The sequence below is a fragment of the Protopterus annectens genome, chromosome 5.part0, assembly GCF_019279795.1.
Source record: "Protopterus annectens isolate FY-2018-M chromosome 5.part0, PAN1.0, whole genome shotgun sequence".
Classification (NCBI taxonomy): Eukaryota; Metazoa; Chordata; order Ceratodontiformes; family Protopteridae; genus Protopterus; species Protopterus annectens.
Window position 1 is genome coordinate 933,653,249 of NC_056735.1, and position 20,087 is coordinate 933,673,335.

Below are 20,087 nucleotides of genomic sequence, written 5' to 3' on the forward strand. Positions count from 1 at the left end.
ACTGGCATGCCCTTAAAGGATCATTTGCAGATATCCCATGGACCTCTACTAGAAGAAGTTTAAGGTGTTACACAGTGAAGACTGTAGCTTGATTATGTCTTTCTTGCAATTTTTACTGAATGGTTTGTCCATGTAACCTTTTTTATCCTTTGATTGTAGATATATATATCACACACACACACACACACACACACACACACACACACACACACACACACACACACAAATTTTCTGTTATGGCAGGCCTGCAGTGCTACAGACCCAGTAGTCTGAATAATATTTTACCTTTATTACAGTAGTTGTGAGTTTAGCTAAGTAGTGGATGGGCTCCCCTTCTTTTCTACGTCATTGGTGATCGCTGTGAGGGCTCCCTGTTGAAATATGTGTACTTGAAATGCAAAATACTGACAAGCTGATAAAAAAGAAAGATAACCAGGAGAAGAACAAATGTTGAAAATCACTTTTCTCCTTTAAACTTCTCTTTGCAGGAGGAGTAAAAGAAGCTGCACCTTTACATCCACCACATCCCCAAACTTATATATACAAACTTCGAGATTGACATACCTCAGAGAAAAGGGAATTGTCTGAGAAATGGCATCTCGGACTTAATATATGTAAGTCTGTTTTTCAGCCATTCAGTCTCCATATTTCGAACTCACTTAAAATGGTTACCCACTGGAAGTGGTAAAAGAGGCCACTGGAACTGCCAGCATAAATCTCAGTGTTGATATCAGCAGGAGCAAATCCTTAATTCCATGTACTTCTGTATGGCTTCACAAAATGGTTGATAATATTACGGATCTTAGGACTATTTTGTATAAGAGTAGAGACATTTTCAGCATGGAAACAAAAACTGATTGCTCTCAAACATTTGCTGACACAGTGTGGAACATTAAGAGACAGGAAACATAAAAAAGGTAAACTAGAACTGATTGGCAGGGATATCTGTGACTGATAAACCAAGAAAGATTACAAAGAAAATAAATGTGAAAAAAAAAACTGACAATACAGAAGGTCAGTTTTTACACACACACACACACACACACACACACACACACACACACACACACACACACACACACACACACACACACACACACATATCTAACTCTATATGTTGTGCAGTCTAGGAAAAAGTAAAAAGAAACTTCTTTATCCCTACAGTACCAGGACCTTGAAATTTACTGCTTACTATTTGACTAAACAGATGAGTCTTATAAATAAATTGACTACACCTGTGTAGACTACATTTATTAAGATATTTAAGATATTTATTGTGTAACCTAATACTAGCATAAGCAACTCACAAGCAAAACAAATGACCTACAAAATAGGCTTTACTATAGTAACTCAGGGTTTCTATGTATTTTGTAGAGGGTCAGAGTTTATGACCCAGTCTCTTTCATGGCTGGAACCATTCAGATGCTTCTTTAAATAAATGTGCAGAACTAGCAGAATTACCAATTGCAAGTAAACAGTTATACAGTCTCATCATATTACTTTAATGTTAAATTCCTGGATTTTCAAAATAAATACTCTTGAGAAAGGCTTGCATGGTGTATTCCACAATGCATTTAGGAAGGAAAATCTGAAAGCCTCTTTGGGCTACTCAGGTCCCCTCTACAAATGCAACAAAGTTTTCAATCATATGCTGCAGATAGCAAAACTATTCGGAGCAGAAGTCTGTATTTGCTTTCTGTGAACTTAATTCTCACTGCTAACAGGTCCACAGAGGTTTTGTATGCATATGAAAACTATACTGCCTATGGGCCTAATGACAGAAAAGCAGGGGAATTGTAATATCATCAGGTTCAAGCAGTAAATGGATCAGGACCTCTCACTATTTTACCTTGCTAGTCCTCATGTGAAAAGCATAATAGACCTCCTTTGTTCTCCAGAGTGAAATAACCTTTAAAATACTCCACAAGCCCTCACCAGTATCTATTTATTTCCCCACTAAAGCTTATGACCATGATTTCCCCATACAGGACTGTACCCCCATCTGAGGAAGAGGATAGCTCCTGTGCTTCCATAGCTAAAAAAAGCATGGGTGAGCAAGGTACATCTCAGAGCACCTGAGAGGAAGTATCACCGGAACACTCTGAATAATCTCAAGTCACTTTAGGATATTGGACACTGCTAAAGAACGGTAATGCAAAACTTATTTTGGAAAATAAATTAGTTGTGCTTGAAATAATGTAACAGTGTTTTGACATTGGGAAACTGATTTTTAAGTGTGTTATCTGTGTGTGTGTGTGTGTGTGTGTGTGTGTGTGTGTGTGTGTGTGTGTGTGTGTGTGTGTGTGTGTGTGTGTGTGTGTGTGTGTGTGTGTGTGTGTGTGTGTGTGTGTGTGTGTGTGTGTGTGTGTGTGTGTGTGTGTGTGTGTGTGTGTGTGTGTGTGTGTGTGTGTGTGTGTGTGTGTGTGTGTGTGTGTGTTTGTCTTTGTGAATCTGTGTGTGCATGTGCGTGTGCTAATAAGTGCCATCATATTCTGAGGCCTCTGCAGTAAGTGAATGTCTGTTTTCCATGAGAGATAAACACCAGTAATTGACTTATAGTTAGTGCTGTTGCACAGAGCACGTGTGTTGGCCAAGGAAGCTGCAACATCTCCAGATGCATTGTTTCATTTTCATGTGGTTTTCTTGCTGTTGTGTAAACACCATGAGGTTCCTTAAATGTAGTTCCTGTGCTGTATTAAAGACACCACTGAATGCACACCACAGAAAGTGAAATGGCCTTTTAAATGGTTTACTCAGTCACCAAACTACTGACTTCTAAAAGACTAATCTCCTTAAGAATATCATGCTATCCTTATGTTTTTCTCCCATTCCTTTAGGCTGTTCGGAGGTCCTGGTTCTCAAGCAGTACTTTCAGATTAATACAGATTATGCTTAAGGCAAGAACACTCAAACAGGGCCAGATGGATGTTTTTCATTAAGTACTATATATATATATATATATATATATATAATTAAACAAGTATGCTTACCTTTTGCTGTAGTACATTTGCCTCATCTTTAGTACTTACCTATTTAGCCTTTTGTAGCTCATGAATTCATACATAAGGCATCTCAGTGACTGGTATGTTTCTTTTCTTTTTGGGTGTTTTACTAATTTATAGAAGCTGCTGTAGAGTCAAAAGTAAAGGGACAGAAGAAAAGACCAAAGAGGAACTAGAAGATTTAGATAAAATTACTCAAAAACTCTACAGAGGACTATCTGCAAGCTGTCAGACATATGAGTAAGCTAGCGGTTCTTACTGAGCGATGAAGAACAAAGCCACAGATGAGTGGGCAATTCTCTGGTGCTGTAACCCAAACTACTTTAACCACTCTCTACATCATCTCAGATAATGTATCTACAGAAGAGATGCCTAAAGTCATGAAAAACCTAAAAGAACAACAAAGCAGGAGGTATTAATCAAGAAACGATTTTTCAAAATGTGGTACAGAGGTTAATATGTCAGAGCTAAACATCATTTGATGAGTTAAATATATACCAAATCACTGGAAATGTAACATAACTGTTCCATTTTCAAAAAAAGTTAAACTGAGTGAAGGGGTGTCATAGTATTCTCTCTCCTAGTGAGGTATTCTGCACCATCCATCTGAACTAATAAATACTCATATTGGCCACATTATCCAGGAGAACAAGCTACTGTTTGAGCTAGTAGATCATGGCTAACCTATTATGCACCACTATACATTAAATCTTCACCATCACAAGAGCTCTTAACAGTGTACATTGCACTCTAGCAAATATTAATGCTGTACTGTGTTTATGCTGAATATATATAAACATCTTCAAATCATTATATAACTCTGATTGCTTTATAAGGATTACTGCAATGATGGCAGATACCTTTGACATTGTCAATCATAATAGATAATGTTGTGTACTGTCATCTTTCCTGTGCCTCATCATGGTGGATTTTATTATGAGGAAGGCAATAGCCTTTAACATCAAATGGGAATTAGGTAAAGGAAATAATTTCATTTTGCAGATGACGCTGTTCTGCTTGACCTATCTCCAAAAACACTGCAGAAAATTACAGATGACTGCATCATGACTAAATTTTCTAAATTTTGGCAAGCTATACGCAGTGAAATGAACAAAACAATGGCAGTAGGCATGCAACAGTGTCCCTTTATTAACACGGACATTGACCAAAAGCAGTGGAACAGCTGGACAATTTCCCTCATTTGGGAAGTTTTATATATATATATATATATATATATATATATATATATATATATATATATATATATATATATATATATATATATATATATATATATAGAGGAATGTCAGCACAAAAGTAGATGTTAAGGTTAGAACCTCCATTTTTCAGCATTGTTGCCCACTTTGTCTATTAGTGCAATCAGAATATTGTTCATCCTGTGCCTCTCTATGACAGTTGTGAGAGCCAAAGTGCTATCTTCCTGAGACATGGAAAGACAACTAACATGACACTGCTTCTTAATCATTTGTCATCAATGATGCCAAAGAACAATGATGCCTGTGTCATAGAAAGACTATGTTATTAATGATTAACTTATAAAAGGAGTTCAGCTATGATGCCTGCAGTACATTGCAGCATGCTTAAGATGGCTATGGATTGGATATGCCAGAATATTTTGAGAAAGACCTATTAAGGTAGCACTGAAGTGGGTCTCAGAAAATGGTAGCTGAGACTAGGATGACCCAGGCAAACATGGCAAAACATGTTTACAGAGGATGTGTATCAACACTGCAGTTGCCTGAGAATATGTCTAGAATGATGAGGCAAGGCTGGTGGAGAAGCTTGCTGTCCAAAGTTCCAGCAGGAATAAGAGGCACTAATTCTAAATATATTGCAAATTATGTTGTTGTTCATTACATTATATTTGCTTACTGGCATAATAATAATAATAATTGTATCTAGTCAGCCCTTTTAAGAGCAATAAGTATTCTACTGCACTACTTTCTCTACCTCTAACCATTTCACATTTGTCCTATGCCTCTTTGAATGCTTCTATGTCCCCCTCTATTAATCTCACAATTACATCTAACAATGGCACCCTTATCTCTCCTGACCAAACTACCAAACTATTGGGTATTACAATTGACAACCTTCTAAAATTTGATTTTCACATCAACTCCACCATAAAATCAACCAATAGAAAACTAGGTTCTCTTTACAGAATCAAAACTTTCCTAACCCCTGAAGCAAGAACTACCATAGCAAAAACACATCTTATCTCCACTCTACTATATGCCTCCCCATCTATACTAATCTATCTAAACATAACATTAATAAGCTCACAACAGCCTACAACAACATTAAGTAGATTTGCCACTGCCTCTACATATAAAACACATCACTGCCTCAACCTCTCCAACCTAGGATGGCTTGAATTACCTCACCTAATACAGTACTATCAGCTTACAATTGCCCACAAAGCTCTTTACCATCCTGAAAACATACCCATGCTCTCCACCCTTATAAAACCCTACAACAACTTAAAAACCTTACGCTCTTCCAATAAAATACTGATTCAAACATCTCTTGCAAAGAATACAGCAGGTGACTCCATATTCTCCAACTCAGTTGGTAAAATCTGGAACCAACTTCCTCTAGACATTTTAGTCCAGACTTCCACTTCACTATTTAAGACTAAACTAAAACTCTTTCTTACTAAACACTGGCTTTGCTCTTGTATCAATCCTAGTTGAGCTAGCTCATCTTATACCTCCTATTCTCCCCCTCATCTCTCATACTTTTTCCTACATCTATTTCTTCAATCTAAAATATTTGTTTTCCCTTTGACCTGAAAGTTTATTATCTTAACTAAATAACTGTATTTCTCTAATAACACTCTTCTTAACTTTTCTTAAAAAAGAACTAAATTCTTCTCTCCCTTTTCTTCCCTTACCATACTTAAACTTTTTCCTTGTCTCTCTATCCCTCCTTTTTTGTAACATTCTGAAATTGTTATTACTGTCCTTCTGATTTGTTACTTATATCCTTCTTTTGATTTTTCAACCATTGTTATTTTTTTTTAAATTATTACCATGTAGTAGATAGCGGAGCTTTTCTCCTCGGGCCTCCACTGAAAATGGACATGCATGCAGTTGAACTAGCCCGGTTAACAAATGTAAATAAATAATAAATAAATAATAAATTCATCAGCCATTTTGGTAGTCCATTCCATGAACCCATAGCTTTTTCTATGTAAAAGACATGGGTTCTCCAGAGGGTACTCAGCAATCTGAAGAGAAAAGCATAGCCTAGGTGACTGGGGAAGAAACATTGTAGTGTCAATGCACAAGAACAAAGGGGACATTTACAACTGTGGGCAGTATAGAGGTATCAAACTCCTGTCGCACTGCATGAAATTTCTGGAGAAGGTGATTGATAAAATAACATGTAGTAGAAAGTAAGATGTGAGCTGAGCAGGTTTGGATTCAAATGAGGATGTGGCAGAACTAGCCCTATGTTTGCATGAGACAGAGAGCTGAGAAGAAGCTAAAGATGAAAAAAGAGTCTAAATGGGCATTCCTTGACTTGGAGAAAGCATCTGACAATATCCCAAGAAAGCTGATTTGTGCAGTACTGTGATGATTCAAAATGAGTGCATTCTATTTACAAGGATACATCGAAATAAGGACAAACAGTGTTCAGAGTCCTAGAATAGTTCCTAGTGGGAGTAGGTATACATTAAGGGTCAGCTCAATCCCACTGTTCCTCATACTGGTGATGGACTACATTATCCCACAGGTCAGAGATGACAGCTCATCCAAGTTGCTGTATACAGATGAAGTGGTGTTACAGGCAGACTCTAAACAAGAACTTCTACAAATGAAAGGGGAATAGAATGCAAAACTGAAGGCACATGGGATGAAATTGAGTACAGATGAGACACTTGTAAAGGCAGCAATTGGGGGAAATTATAAGATGTTTAAGGTATTACACAGTGAAGACTCTAGCTTGGCTGAGTCTTTGTTGCACTTCTGTGCTGAATGGTTTCTCTACGTATGTTTAACCTTGCTACACTTGGTTTGGGCATTATCTGAATATTTTGCAGGCGCCTTAATGTTTATGGACATCAGGTTGGGTTATAAGCCCTGTGTTTCTCAAGTATAGCCAAATACTCCAGTTATGCTATGTATACAATGTCACAAATGGTCCAAAACATGGCATGTCTACAACTAGTGAGTTTGGTTTTATTGGCCTGAATGTACTCATAAAGTCTTAAAAAAATAAAAACTCATGAGCACTCAAAATCCATGTAGCTGAAATGCAGGTATGTCCTTAAGGGATCATTTGCATATATCCCATAGGTCTCCACTAAACAGCCTCAAAGCTATAGGCAAAGAGATTCCTGGAATACATAAATACAAACACCCTTGAATAAACAGTGAATAAGCCCACTAGAGGCTCCAGCATACTAGAACATATGCTCACAAATATGGCAGAAAGCTACACCCACCTCCAATGTCTTGTCCTTCCTGGTAAGTTCCATAAAGCTGTCTCCTTTGAAATCAAAATCAACTCCATAATCCTATAAAAAACAGTATCAGTTAGGAACTAATCCAAGGTAAATTACCTTTCAGCAAGTGATAGTTTGTCAAAATGCAATGCCCCTTCAAACCCTGAGAACACAGCAGCCTATGCTGGACTGCTCTCAGAAACTCTGCAGAACAATGTCAACAGCTGCCTATAGGCTGCTGTACCTACCAGAAGTAAGCCCAGGACTAGCCCCAGAAAACAAACCCTCCTGGTGACATCCCATATTAAACAGGATATACCATAAAAGGAAAAAAGTATGGCAATAATCAGGATGGATAATTCCCATAAAGTTAAAAACTCTCTCATCAAACTATACATGCAGCTAAGAGGGCTAACTGAGTCAGAAAAAGCCAATTTTGAGGTTAAAATAGCCTCCCAGGTGAAAGATAATTATAAGGCCTTCTTTAGCTATGTCAGAAACCTCAAGGGCAGCACACAGCAGTGTGCTGAACTGGTGGTTAACAGTGCCACATTCATGAAGCCTGGCAATATATAGTGAACCTGTTAATGGACAAATTCAATTCCAACTTTACCCTACTCTCACCCCAACCATCTCCCAAAACATACCCTCGAACATAACCCCTCCAGCTATAACTAGGGAGCATGTACTGACGGCACTCGGTAAAGCCAAGAACATGGCTTCAATGGACTCCAATAACATTCCGGGATGCCTCCTGAACAGTATAAAATATGACTCATTAGGGCCATTGGAGTTATTTAACTATAGCCTTAAAACAGCCTTTGTGCCATGTGAATAGAGGACTGTGATGGTCATCCCACTTCATGAAGGAGGACCTTCAACAGATCCTGGGAACTACAGACCCATTAGACTGACTAGACTTATTTGAAAAGCCATGGAAAGAATTATTATGGAAATGATCAACAAGGACATAGCAGACCACCAGCCACCAGATCCATCCCACTTTGACTTTGTCAAAGGAAGGTCATGCTTACTGAATCTGATGGACTTCTTTGAAAAGGTCACTAAGGAAAAGGATAATGGGAAAACTGTGCATACTGCCTACCCAGATCTGGCTAACGCATTTGATACAATATCCCACTCTGGCATTGTCAACAAACTTACAGAACTAGGTATAAACCCCTTTATAATATGCTGGATAGCTAGCTGGATCAATGTTAGGACCCAGAAGGTTCGGTGAGGCCACATGCATGAAAACACTGGTCACACATGGAGTCCCCCAGGGCTCTGTGCTAGACCACTCCTCTTTAGCAACTACTTATTGGATGTCAAAACCAATGACAAAGGCCTCTGGCTAGCCAAGTTCAGAGGCGATTGCAAACTGGGAGCAGTCATTGAATTCCTCCAAGACGATAACACCCTTCAGGAAGGTCTAACACTAAACACTTTCTACCAAGGCCATGGTTTAAAACTCAATACCAAGAAATGCATTATAGTACCTTTTGAGAAGCTGGCCACCCCAGGTAACTATGTCATCAACAAAACTCCCCTAAAAGTCGATTAATTCGTATGCAAGGTAGTTAGAAAATCCGTCTGTGTTGCTCAACTTATAAGCAAGGGCATGGCATCTTGGTCCAGAGACATCATCATAATCACTATACTTAGCCTTCATCAGACCCTTAATAGGGTATAATGCCCCCTTCAGTACATACCTGACCAGACACATGCAGCTACTGGAATGTCCATAAAAGTTCTTTACAAAGAAAATACAGGTAGTAAACAAAATGCCCTACACTGATCACCTCAAAGACCTGTCTCTTTACTTGGTGTCATACAGACTTCTGAGAGGTGATCTTTGCCTGGCATACAAGGCATCTCTGGATCCTGTTTTGATGAATCTTTTGCACATCTGCAAAACAAACAGCATCAAAACTACTAGATTAAAATACCTAACTTGTGCTTGTGACATAAATAGGACATGTTGGAGAGACAGATATGTTGCTCAGAGAATCCCCATTCTATGGAGCAGACTCCCCATCCATTTGAAGCAGAGTTCCTCCCTATCTCTATTTAAGCAAAATTTGGACCATTGGATATGTAATCAGAAATTCACCCCTGGTCTGGTGCCTATTTCTGTTATGGACAGAGGTAATCAGTAAATCACCCAGTATATAAATCAAATTTGTCGGTCACATTTGGGTTGAATGGGTAGGCTTATAAGGGCCTTAGTGGTTGTTAGCCTAGTATAAAACTATGAACCTATGAACTACAGGAGGTTTAAGGCATAACACAATGAAGACTCTAGCTTAGCTAAATCTTTCTTACAGTATACAGAAGAAGCTGAAAACTGAGATAGAAGTGAAGATAGTGTAATAGGTTAAACACTTCAAGTATCCAGGAGAGATGATTGAGGAGAAGAAAAAGTCTGAATGAAGTCATGATAAAAATCAGAGGGGCTACAGCCAATGGGCACAGACCGTCGGGCATAGTGTGAAATAGAGCAATGCAAAAGAAGCTGAAAAGTAAGTTGTACAAAACTGGAGTGACCAGTACTACTGCATGATACAAAAACCTGGACAGTAAAGTCAGAGGTGATGGAGATGAAGTGACTAAGATTAATGGTAGGATGCACACTGTGTGACAGACAAAGTACTTAGGATATCAGAGCAGAAGCCCAAGTAGTTCCAATTGTAGTGAAGGTCAAAGAGAGTAGAATATGGTGGTTTGTGTGCATGTGCAGGAAAGCAGAAAATGATCTGCTGAAGAAGATTTGGGACAAACATTAAGACTGCAAGAGGAAACGAGGGCATCAAACAAAGAGATGGATGAATTGTGTGACAGAAAACTTGTGACAATTAGGCACAACAGTTGGGCAAGAAAAGAAGAAAATAAGAAAAATGTTTTACACATATCAAATGGTATATAAAAATCAGTGTAGAACAAGATTATATATTCCTTGCTCTGAAGGAGGTATGGGCCTCCTTGAATTGTATTTATTTAGTTATCTTTGATTACTGGGAAACTCCAACTGGCCAGTAGCCATTTTCAGCAGAGGCCTAGGGAGAAAAGCCCCATTTGTTAACATTGCATTATACTTTGTTCAGGTTAAACGCAGAGTAGTAACATTTCTATTTACATTTATACACATACAGTAGTTACACATAAAGTACTTACATTTATACATTCTAAGATTTTACAGAGGTAGAAGTTACTAAAGAAAAAGCCCATGTGCAACTTAGTGAATTGTACATGCAGCAGTTATTTATAAAAATTGTTTGCCATTTCAGTGACAGGTTGAGTGTATGCTGTTTAAGGAGAGAATTTGGAGAGTCTCGTACAGTGAGAACAAAATCTTAATTTGGTGATGAGCATATGCAGGACCAGGAGTGATTAAGTTGTTTAAGCAGTGGGTTAAAACTATTGAGTTTATTGTAGAGTTTTATTTGTGTGGAAATACTATTCCAGAGTTTAGTGATGTACCGGGAATAGAGTGAGTCTCCTGCAACATTATTTAATTATATGTCTAGATCTGTAATTGTGGGACTGGACTACACTAGATCCAAACATATTGAAAGTCTTAAAACATGAGGAAAAGAAGTCTAAGATGATGTGATTGCTTAGTTTAGCAGAATTGTTTCAGTGTGAAGTGGGAACACAGATCAAAACATAAAAAGACAAAAATCAGACAATAATTTAATGTGTGAAAAAAAAAAAAAAAACAAAAGAAAAAATATATGGAAAAGAATCAGATAAGAAGGGAAAATTGGAAACTCCATAAATTTAGTGGCAGCTACAGAGATCTCCTGGAACAATGTCATGTTGACCAAGAGCTGACACAGGAATGGTTAAGGAGAGGTGAAATGAAAACAAAATAATGAAAGGCTAACAGTGGTGGCCCAAGATAGTGGACTATGTGCACATTGCTTTACAAAGTCCATTGAACATGTGGGAGAAACAGATAAATGCAAGTTTTGTAAAAAAGAACTGGAAACAGTTGCACATTTTGTTGTATAATATGTTATGTACAGAGAGTCACCAAGTCATAAAATACCAACAGCTACAGGCAGAAATGCTAACAGTGTGGAAGAAGGATACCTAAACAGTTCCAGTAGTAGGAGCAACAAGTCTAATAAAAAATAATTTACAGTCCTACTTAGATATATTACCAGCACTGGTAACCCTGCATGAATTACAGAAGATATCAACTCAGGAGACATTGCAAGTTCTGAGAAGAGCACTTTTGGCTAACATCAAAGACTGAAACAATACTAGTTTAATCAACTTCTAATTATACCCTTACTTAGCAATGGGGTCCATTCCCATCATGGTACTGGAAACGCAAAAGACTTGGAGAAATTAAACCAAGATAGAAACACACTGCAGGCACATCACAGACAGTTTCTACAGCAAGCTTGAAATCACTACAGGCATCATCAAACAGTCCCTGTAGTAAGGCACAAACACACAACATGCATTAACTGAAAGTTCCTACAGTAACACAGAAATACAATACAAGCACATCAGAGACATTTCCTACAACAAAACAGAAACACACTGCAGGCATATCAGAGCTGTCCCCTACAGTAAAGTAGAAATACACTACGGGCACATCACAGACACTCCTTACAACAAGACAGAAACACATTGTAGGCACATCAGAGACAGGGCCTACGACAAGACAGAAACACACTGCAGGCACACCACAGACAGGCCCTACAGCAAGACAGAAACACACTGCAGGCAAATCACAGACAGGCCCTACAGCAAGACAGAAACACACTGCAGGCATATTACAGAGAGTCCCTACAACAAGATAGGTCCTTTATTTCTTTCCTTGACCATGACTAACAGCAATAGTCTTTTTATGTCACAGACAACATATTCTGTTGGTACTTAGTCACTTGTGCCCTCCCATGTCAGTGTCCTCTAGGGATATCACTCTAGGTTATTAAGGAGTGACAAGCTTTAACTCTTCATGCACATGCTGGAGTATGAGTATCAGTGACTCTCTACAGTACCGGCATTGTGCTTAACACAGGTGGTGTTTTTGGGTGCGCCTGGAGGATGAGGTGCCATATTAACACTGTTAGGTGTCAGGACCAATGACTCTACCCATGATGCACCAGTACCATCAGGCCTCTGCAGGATGTGGCACAGTGACTGCTGTTGTTGAAGCATTGCTGTTTGTAGCTAGAGCATTTCACAAACTTTATACCTTTATGACTGCCAGAGAGTAACAGCCTCAGTTCTTGCTATATCTGCATCCTGCTGCCCAGCACAAAGTACTCATGTAAGAAATGTTCCACAGTGTCATCTATGCCTTGCAGTGTCCCCACCATCTGAGCCTGTGAACCTATGCTTGCTTGCAATAGATTTCCATGGCATAAGAATGGATTGCCCATAGCAAAAACCCTAACTAGCATTAGCTGTGTATCTACAAAGCATTTCCCACTATGGTGACGTCACATTACCACCAGCTGTAGGTTGTGTCAATGCAGATGGCACATTCTCTGTCATATTAAGATAGCCTAAGTTAGATAATGATCCTCTGTACTGTGGACTGTGTCCATCCAATGGGTCTTTAATTTGCCCTGCTCTGCAGCTACAGGGCTCCCAACAGCTGGCACACTATCACTGACTGTTGATGAGTAATTGGCCTGAGCATGCTCAGTAGATTTCCTACTAATTCAAGAGACTTTCCCTTGTATCACAACTTCTCCATAAACACTGCTCATAACTAAAGGATCAAGTACATTGTAGCTTAAAATACACTTATTCAAGCTATATAATTATAAGCAAATACACCGTACACACAGCAGAAAACCAAACTACCCTGAAACCTCCCACCTTATTTTATTATTTTTAGGCAGATCATTGCACCTAGAGAAAGGGTAATCAGTAACCCAGAAAATAAACTGTCAAACTGTTTTCTCAGGAGGGTCTGATCTCAGAGGATATGTTATGATAATTTATTTTATTTATTTATTTTACATTTGTTTACTGGGAAAGTCCAACTGGACACATGTCCTTTTTCAGTTGAGGCCCGGGAGAAAAGTTCCACATTAAACATACAATAATACATTTTAATAGTACTAAACATAAGACAGTATGTTAACAAACTATCTAAGACACCATTTGAACAGCAGTTGTAGTTAAAAGATAACTAGTGAATTAACAAGAGTAAATAACATATGATGGGTTTTGAGCAACAACCCAAACAACAAAAACATTGAACAGTAATTAGAGAAAGAGTGTATCAATATGTACATATATAAAGATATCAACGTTACATTCATGATAATAATACAGTTCAAGCACCAACACTGTTATATGACTGAGCAACAAAACATAAGCAGCTATTCCCTTAAGCTGTACAGCATGAGCAACTGTGATACATGAAATTAATTTAGCATTGAATAATACAGTGTAGGTCATGCATAGGATAAATTACCTGTGTGCATATAGCTTTGTTTAGGTGGCAGAGCATTTACAAGTTGCCTCTGTCCAATAGGGGCATAGGTGCTACTCCAGGGGTAAATTTCCAAGTTCCTATCCATTGGTACAATGTGGTATAGCGATACTAGCTGCCATAATGGTTAAGGTCTTTGACTCACATGTACAAGGTACAAGGTTCGATTCTGACCTCCAACCAATGCCTGTTTGGAGTTTGCATGTTCGCCCTGTGTCTCTATGTGCTTCCTCCCGCCTCTAAAAAATCATGCTGAGTGTTTCTACCTCAAACTCATCAATGGCTGGAGCTGTGGAAGCAGCACAGACTCTACATGGTGTCCTGTTGTGGGAACAGTTGTACATACTGCACACCATGGTATGACTAGCTACTCGATGGTGTAAAGCCAAAATGAGCATTCATAGTTACTGGTGATAAGTGGGAGGACCTGGACTGTGGCCTTCTCCAACCTATGCCAGGGACCCATGCTAATGCTGGCAGGGGTGTACGTGCCTGCCATAAAGCCAAGCAGCCCTTGGTCAATAAGCTACTGGCCGGCCGGTGTCTAGTTGCCCAGCTCTGTGGAGCAAAAGCTGGATGTAAAACCAATCAACTTGCTAAAGATGGACTGAGAATTGCTACACTTAATGTAGGTTCACTGACAGGATGAAGCTTGGAAATGGATGACTGAATGATATGTTGATTACTCCTATGTATCCAAAAAACAAGACAAGATGAAAGGGCAGTGCAGTGAAGCCACTTGGCTTGGGATCCGGACAAACAGGCTAGAAATGGTATGGGAATTGTGGTGAGAGAGAGACTTCAGAAGGCAGTGAGGGATAGCATCAGAATTAATAACAGACTCATGGCAATCAGACTCCAGTGTAAAGAGAGAACAGTATGTATAATCTCAGCCTATACCCCATTGTGATAGTGAAGAAAAGGGTGCATTACCAGGACTTGAATGTACATATCGGGACAGACAGAACAGGGTCCACATGGGGTCTACATGGGTGGGGCAACAGGAATAAAGAAGGTGAGGCCATTCTAGACTTCTTTCTGATGAATAGCTTTTTAGTGGCCAACATACGGTTCAGAAAAAGAGACAGTCACAAAACAGTCACCCCACAGCATAAACCACTAATTGCCAAACTGACTGGAGAAAAAGCAGAACAGTTCAAGGAATTACTCAGAGAAAATAGATGGAGATGATGAAGAATACCAGCCACAATGTGTGAGGACTACAGAACAGATATGTGGCTGAACCAGATATGTAAATAAGGTGGTGGAATACAGAAGTCCATTGAAAGAAAGACTGCAGGAAAAAGTGAGAGATAGAAAAGACTGACCAGTCTAGGAAGGAATACTGGTAGGCTAACAAAGAAGCTAAAAAAATAGTTGTAATAGCAAAGCATAAGGCATCAAAGGCACTCTACCAGCTTCTGGAAAGTAGATGGCACAAAGAAACTATATCAAGTTAAAAGGCAAAGACAGAAAGATAAAGAAGATACTCAGACACCCTTCATAAAGGATGCCAGCACCAATCTGCTCACCAATCCACATGACATCAAAGGGAGATGGAAGGAATATTTCCAGCAGCTTCTGAATGAAGAAAACCCCACAGAAGCTGTACTGCCCCAGAAACAGCCTACAATGAGAGGAGAAGAAGAGGAGCCCACCCTAGAAGAAGTAATAGTACTAAGGAAAATGAAGTCGAAAGGCAGCAGGCTCAGATGAAGCCACAGCAGAAATACTAAAGATGCTGAGTAAGACAGAGGTGAACTGGCTCCTGAGGGTATTCATAGCAGTGTGGAGAGAAAGGCGTATCCCAGATGACTGGAGAATAAGCATACACATTCCAGTATACAAGAACAAAGGGGACGTCTACAACTGTGGGCAGTCTAGAGGCATGAAACTCCTGTCACATTGCAGGAAATTTCTGAAGAGAATGACTGATAAACAGATATGCAGAGTAATAGACTGTAAGATGGGAAATGAGAGTTTGAATTCAGATCAGGATGCAGCACAACTGACCTGATGTTTGCAGTGAGACAGATAGTAGAGAAGACGCTAGAGATGAGGAAAGAGTCCAACTGGACATTCCTAGACTTGGAGAAAGCATATGACAAGGTTTCAAGAAGGTTGATTTGGACAGTACTGCAGTGGTTCAAAGTCCCAGGCTATGTACAAGGACCATACCTCTCAACTGTACATTTTCACAGAATGTCCAGATTTCTGCCCACATATTTGATACATTTTTCATAAAATTATGATTTTCTAGCAAATCATTGACAAATCACTGAAGATTTAAGTCAGAAAATAATGATGGACATTTGAGTTTCAGACTTCATACCCTTCAGAAAATTCATGCTAATGCAAAACCTGTTATTCTATCTATTTTCTAAGTTTGTAAGAGCAATATTTAAAAATTGTCCCTATTTTTGCACCTTTTTTACCCCCCTTATTTATAGGTTTGTCCAGATTTTTTACTCTAAAAGGTTGAGAGGTATGACAAGGACCCAATGACTCAAGTACAAACAGTGTTCAGCCTCACAGAGGGGTTCCCAGTGGTAGTCGGTGTGCACAAGGGTTCAGCTCTGAGTCCACTAATGTTCATATTGGTAATGGATTACATTAGCAAACAGGTTGGAGGGGACAAATCAACAAAGTTGCTGTATGCAGATGATGTGGCATTACAGGCAGACTCTGATCAAGAACTTCAGCAAAGGATAGGAGAATGGAATGTAAAACTGAAGGCACATGGGTTGTAAGTAAGCACAGACAAGACAGTCATAATGGCAGCAAACTGGGAAAATCAGAAGAAGTGGAGAACTGAGATAGAAGGGAAGATAGTGGTACAGATAAAGAGCTTCAAGTATCTGGGATGGGTGGCTGAGGAGAAGGGAAGTCTGAATGAAGTGGTTAAAGGTAAAATTAGAGGGGTTGAAGCTAATTTCCATAGAGTCTCGGGTATAGTCTATAACAGAAGAATGCCAAAGAAGCTGAAAGTAAGGTATACAAGACAGTGGTGAGACCAGTACTACTGTATGGTGCAGAGACCTGGGCAGTAAAGGCAGAGGAGATGAGGAAGCTAGAGGTGATGAAAATGAAGTCCCTGAGAAGGGTGATAGGATGCACAATGTGGTACAGAAGAAGAAGAAATGACATAAAAGCAGAAGCCAAAAGAGCTCCAATTGCAGAAAATATCAAAGAGAACAAATTACCGTGGATCGGACACATGTGCAAAAAAGCAGAAGACAATCTGGTGAAGAAGATTTGGAAAAGACAGGAAGAAGCTAAGAGGAAACAGGGATGTCCAGCAAAGAGGTGGCTGGATTATATGAAAGAAGATCTGCAACAGTCTGGCATGAGTATCAAAGATGGCAGGACTGTGGCATTGAATCAAGAGAGATGGACACATTTAACATGATACACCAACCCCATGTAGAAAAAAGGGAAAAATGGGGCTGTTGATGATGATGATGGTACAAGTTGCATTTGAACAGGGTCAAGGATGAACTATGCTTCACATGGATGGGAAGCCTATTCCAGAGTAGGGGGTAGTCTCTGAGACACATACCTGTTCCCCCAACATGTTCTAATTATGTTGCAAACAATGTTTAGGTCCTTGGATAAGGTATTTCTAATGCTATTAGACCTGTGGATATGCAGCAAGTCAGTCAGTACTGCATCTAATTATGCCTTGTAAACCAGACATAGATCACCTCTCAGTAGTCTGTAGCAGACTGACTATAAAGATAAGGTTTTGAGGTGGTCTGCATTTTCCAGATGGTTTACACTTTGTATTCATATTGTAAGAAGCCTCTGTGGCCATTCCAGTTTTTGTATATGCCTGGTAAAGTACATACCAAAGGGAGAATTGTACTCAATAACTGGTTTGATCAGGAATGAGGACAGAAAGATATTGACATGTTTGGACCTGGATGACATAGCCTTGCTTATGAGCTGTGCAGTATAGAATGATTTCCTTACAACAGTAGACACATGATAGGCAAAGGCTAAGTTATTGCTCACATACATTACCAAGTCACTAGCTGGTGGGTCTACTTTTAGGGTCTATGTTAAATCAATGAACGCTTAAAAAAGTGAATGATGATTTATCAAACCCATGTAAGTGAAAGCTTACAATCTCGAATGCTTAGAGCAACAATTTTTTTCAAAGGGAAAATAATCTCTGTCCAACAAAAAAAAAAAATTAAAAAATTACATAAAGTGAGGGGCTTTGCCTTCCACACCCCCCCCCCACTTAAATATACCAACTCTGAGATTGTACTACAGTCACAAAAATGGCAAAGTAATGGAAGCGGCCAAGCAATTTCTTTCCCAGGGAAAGAATTCGCTTATATGCCGTTTCACTATTTTGCCTTTTTGTGCTTTCAAGTTCGATCAAGACGCATTCAAAAGAATGTGTCTTTGATCATTTAATAGGAACCCTACTTTTAGGGCTGTATTGTCTATGTGGTAATTTTTAGGGGTGGCTGACTTTCCAAAAAATACCATTATGCATTTTTTGGCATTCTGTTTTAGACCACAGCTCTGGTACCAATTGCTAATTTGAGACAAGCTTTCTTGGAGGATATGAGTTTCCCTGGGGATTCTATAATTGCACCAAGCTTGTGTCTAGCAGTGGCCTTTAATGTTAGCTTTGACTTCCAAAGTGTAGATGACAAAAAGGAGTGATCCCAGCATCAAACCCCCGAGGGACTCTGCTGGTGACCGTCTTTTTTGTGAAGGCAGAGTCCACTATTCTGACTGTCTGTGTCCAGTTTTTGAACCATTTGGATATCCAGTGGATGACATAGTGACTTACTCCAAATTAAATGAGTTTGGTACAATGCCTGAATGTGAAATAATATAAAATGCTTTGGCCAGGTCAAGATAGGCACTGTGGTCTGTTTTGTTTGGTAGCAATGCCTGAATGTGAAATTATGTCAAATTCTGTGACCAGGTCAAGATAGGTACAGTGTTCTGTTTTGTCCTTGTCCATAGCTTTGGTGGCTTTATCAAAAAAGTCCACCAGGATGAGTAGGCATTATCTGCCCTTGGTAAAAGCAAACTGTGTTGGATACAGTGTCTGAAGGCTTCCTATGTCTTTATTTATAATATCCATGATAACTCTTTCCTTGGCCTTACATATGAAAATAGTCAGACTTATGGGTCTGTAATTATCTGGGGTAATAAACAGCCCACCCTAGTGATAACTGTTGCAGTCCTCCATTTGCTAGGCATGAAGCCAGTTTGGAGGCTGAGGTTGGCAATGATCTTAAAAGACCCAATAGATTATGTTTCATGCTAGTCTGTAAGCAACCCGACATATTGTTGGGGCCCATAGATGCAGTATTTTTTGCTCTGGAGAGTGCATTGAAGACATGTTCTCTAGTGACAGCCAGGGAAGTTAGAGAGCTAAAGACTTTGTCAGTGAGGCCGTCTTTATCTTGAATTTGGCTTTGGTGGACCTAATAGGACTCCTGAGTTGCTTATTTAGTTTGAGGAGGGGTTCTTGCCTTGCTGAGCATTGCACTTTCTAGTTTTGGCTTGGTTTTCATCCTTTTATTATATAACTTGTTGATATTGGGATTTTGCTAGGGTGGCCAGTTGTTTGACATAGTCCTTTGCTTATTCAGAGCAGGTAGATCTGTCTCAGTGCAGTTGTTTACATGATGCTATAAGTTTTTTGTGAACAATTCTGCATAGGCAACAGAGTTCACACATCTTGAGGGGGCTTGAAATTTTGTTAGGGTTTCACTCAGTAGATGGATGCTTGCTTTGGAATAATTCCTAAACTTACAACGTTTAGATAGGGTGACTGGTTTTATTTTAATTTTAAAGGAGACAGCTTTATGATCCAACCTGACTAATCAGGATGTTACACATCTGAAGGTGTATAATTTGCCTTTGTTTGCAAGGGTCAGATCAAGGATGTCAGTGCCCCTAGTAGGTGTATGGACTAGCTGGTCCAGAGCATTTGTGTTGATAAAGTCCAGGAATCTCTGGTCTCATATGGGAAGGTGTGCATGTTTCCCAATTTATAGTTGGACAGTTGAAATCACCCAGGTCTACAGTGTTGGGTTTATTGCAGAGCAACTCCGGTATATTTAATTATGTGGTATGAGTGTCCTGGATCATAGAGGGGGGGGCTATAGAT